The following is a 4192-nucleotide window of genomic DNA, read 5'->3' as shown; positions in this document are numbered from 1 at the left end:
CAGCTGAATCTTACGAAGACAATGTTTATGAGAAACAGCCTTGTTCCTAACGCTCCATTTGCTCTCAACAGAACCACCATCTCCGAATGCAACAGTTATATATACCTAGGTCGAGAAATAAACATGATGAATGACCTGGCACCTGAGTTGGGCAGGAGTAAGAGAGCGGCTTGGAATGCCTTCAAGAGCATTGAAGAAATAACTAAAAGGACAAAGAACCTCCAGCTACGAGCACATCTCTTTGATTCCACTATTCTTCCCGCATTAACATATGCCTCAGAGACCTGGACCCTATGAAAACAGGATGAGAACACCATTCGGGTCTCTCAAAGAGGAATCGAAAGAACTATGCTTGGAATATCACGATTCACTCAAATGAGAGATAGAATCCGGAGTTCTGATCTTCGTCAACGCTCAAGAATCAGGGACGCTGTCTCATTTGCCAAGACATCAAAAATCAGATGGGCTGGACACGTAATGAGGTTTACAGACAATCGCTGGACTAGAGCCATTTCTGATTGGATTCCACGAGACATCAAAAGATCACGTGGACGCCCACCTATAAGATGGTCAGACTTCTTCGACAAGACACTAAATGATAGGTTTGAGGCTCTACATGTTCCTAAAACGAACAGATACCATTGGGCTACGCTAGCACGCAACCGGGATGAACGGAGACTTTACTGGCACCCGCTCGAATAAATCGATGAATAACGGGGATTAAGTGATTAAGTGATTAAGTGTGTGTGTGTGCGTGTGTGTGTGTGAATGTGTGTATTTGAGCTCCTAAGTATGTCTAAAATATAATGTAATCAATGAGGAAAAACACTTTGTATGTGAGAGAAAGTAAGCCAATGTTTAAAATCACACAGCAAATGTCAAAGTCAAGCTCAAATGAGGCTTGTAAAATTGTACTTGAATACTTACTTTCATTACTCCGTGCTGTTTTTACTTGCTTGCTAAGTTTAAGGATGATAAATCCTTACCTGACATGGTCAGAGAAGAGGAAATACCGATAAAAGGTAGACGAGAAGAGGAGACGGTGCCAGAGTACGTCTGAACACCGAAGCGGCTTAAGACCACATGTGTTCAGTACAGACGACTGCTCACTGGTGGTTGGTCATTCGTCACTCGTCACTTGCCATGATGATTCACATTTGTTTACAAACAACTGCATGGGACCCCCAAGATTCTACCAGTTGGTGGTTGGTTTGGTGAAAGAATGGTGTCATAAAGTAGGCAGTTGAAAGGCAGAGGCTAGCCAATCAGGAGGTCAGAATCCCAAGAAGAAGACCGGATTGGATAGAGAACGGGGTAGAATGAAGCATGCTAGGGAGATGGAATCCTACAAGACAGTTATAACAGTTTCACCTTCCTCAGACTCTTGTGTTAGAAAAATACTCCCATTATACTCAAGAGCTTATATATCTCATTAACAAATCAAGAAAATTACAAAATAATCGTTTATATTTCACTGTTAAAGAAACACCATTTGGTATTACTAGTATATTTTAGATAACATTCACAGCACAGACGGCAGGGCATTTGCCTTGCAAGAGGCCAACCCTGATTCCGATTCCTCTGTCCGGCAAGCTACCCAGAGTATCTCGTCCACATAGCAAAAGGCTGGCAAGCTACCCATGACCTATTCCATAGGCGAAAACCAGTGACAACAAGTCTCACAATTTGTTGTAAGATGTTACTGGTTCCCGCTCGAGCAAATGGATGAATCGCGGGAGGACAGTGCTACAGTGCTATGATTAAAAAAAAGGTTGGTTTCTTTCAATATGACAACACTTACTAGGATAAGTTGTAGATGAATCCAGGTGTGTTAAAATGTAAATAAAATGAGAAGAAATAGTAAATGCACAGTTATCTTATTTGTTCAAAACAAACAGTTGTTCTCAGTTTAAAACTGTAGAAGATAAAGAAAAACATATGCTCATTTGTCTCAAAATTTTACAATCTAAAAGAAAATGACAAAAACCAAATTAAGTGATCAAAACACAAGCAAAACCAACAAATACTGGCAATTAATATGGTAGGCCAAGGATGAATGGTTTTAATAATTTAGTGCTGTGAAATAAATCAGTATTTAGCTATTAAACTTGAATAGAAAAAATAAACATAAACCATGATCATATAATCTCTATTGAAAGAAGTGTAAATTCCAACAGGTACAGCCCGCCCCCAAGGGCTCGGGTCCCTCTCTGGGCACGCGCAGCTAGAAACAGCCCCTAGACAGCCGGTTTTCAACCCCTGATCTGCGTGGGACGGGCACAGAGGCCCAGCCCTGGACAACAAAGCTGAAAGGCTCCAATTCCAACAGGTACAGCCCGCCCCCAAGGGCTCGGGTCCCTCTCTGGGCACTCGCAGCTAGAAACAGCCCCTAGACAGCCGGTTTTCAACCCCTGATCTGCGTGGGACAGGCACAGAGGCCCAGCCCTGGGCAACAAAGCTGAAAGGCTCCAATTCCAACAGGTACAGCCCGCCCCCAAGGGCTCGGGTCCCTCTCTGGGCACGCGCAGCTAGAAACAGCCCCTAGACAGCCGGTTTTCAACCCCTGATCTGCGTGGGACGGGCACAGAGGCCCAGCTCTGGGCAACAAAGCTGAACGGCTCCAATTCCAACAGGTACAGCCCGCCCCCAAGGGCTCGGGTCCCTCTCTGGGCACCTGCAGCTAGAAACAGCCCCTAGACAGCCGGTTTTCAACCCCTGATCTGTGTGGGACGGGCACAGAGACCCAGCTCTGGGCAACAAAGCTGAATGGCTCCAATTCCAAACAGGAGACTTTCCCAACTCCTCGCCTAGTGCCAGGGATTCTTTCCGGAGCCGCGGCCGCGAAATATTTTCCCTCTACATATGCCATAGGAACCATAAGCTAACTTCTTAGATGGAAACTTCTCTATTTTACCTCAGCCACTAGAAACACAGTAGCCAATAACTCATAAGCCTATCTTAACTCACACTGCATATCAAAGCAGAATAGTAACAGTGAACCTGAAGGACTAAACCACACCTCTCACAATGGTAAAGCAACGCAAAAGCCCACCAAACTTTCATATTGAAGAGTCTAGCCCAGATGACACCAACAGTACTGTAGTGTTAGACAACCTCTCTGACAAGGAATTCAGAAGGGAGCTACTTAGGATGCTTTGGGAATTAAAAGAAACAATGGAAAGCAATGCCAATAGAAGACAAGAGGATCTGAAGGCAGAAATGAGGAAAATGCAATCAGAAATGTCAGACCTGAAAAATCTCGTAGGCGAATTGAAAAGCTCAGTGGAAGGCCTCAGCAGCAGAGTAAGAGCTGCTGAGAACAGAATCAGTGAGCTCGAAGATGAAGTTCAGAGACTCTCCAGAAAAGAGCAGAAAATGGAAAAGAGACTCACAATTCGGGAACAGATGGCAAGAGAAGATCGTGATGAAGCCAAGAGGGGTAACATAAGAATTATTGGAGTCCCAGAGGGACAGGAAGAAAACCTCGATGAAGAAGAAACTGTCAAAGATATCATTGCTACAACATTTCCAGAGCTGAAGAAAACTTGTGACCACATTCAGGAGGCCCGAAGGGTACCAGCTAGAAGAAATCCGAATAAAAATACCCCAACACACATTCTGATCAAAATGACCAAAACCTTAGACAGAGACAAAATTCTGAAAGCAGCAAGATCGAAGAAAGAAATCTCTTACAAAGGAGCATCCTTAAAATTCACAGCTGATTTTTCTGATGAAACCCTCATGGCCCGAAAACAGTGGTGGGACATAGTAAAAAAACTCAATGAAATAAATGCCTCCCCAAAAATACTTTTCCCAGCAAGACTCTCATTCATAATAGAAGGAACAACACACAGTTTCACAGACAAACAACAGCTCAGGAACTTCATAGACTCAAAACCATGGTTACAAGAACAACTAAATGGGCTACTTTAAGGCAAGAAAGACCCCTCAAATACACCAAATTTTAACAGAACAATGGGAAAAAATCCCATAACAATAATCTCTCTCAATATCAATGGGCTAAACGCACCAATTAAAAGACATAGAGTGGCAGGATGGATTAGAAAATTGAACCCAACATTCTGTTGCCTGCAAGAAACGCATCTCAATAGTCAAAGCAAACACAGACTCAGAGTCAAAGGCTGGAAAACAATCCTACAGGCAAACAGCTCCCATAAAAAAGCTGGGGTAG

This window comes from Sorex fumeus, unplaced genomic scaffold (genome assembly GCF_029834395.1).
Source record: "Sorex fumeus unplaced genomic scaffold, SorFum_2.1 ptg000054l, whole genome shotgun sequence".
Classification (NCBI taxonomy): Eukaryota; Metazoa; Chordata; class Mammalia; order Eulipotyphla; family Soricidae; genus Sorex; species Sorex fumeus.
This window is presented reverse-complemented; position numbering follows the sequence as displayed.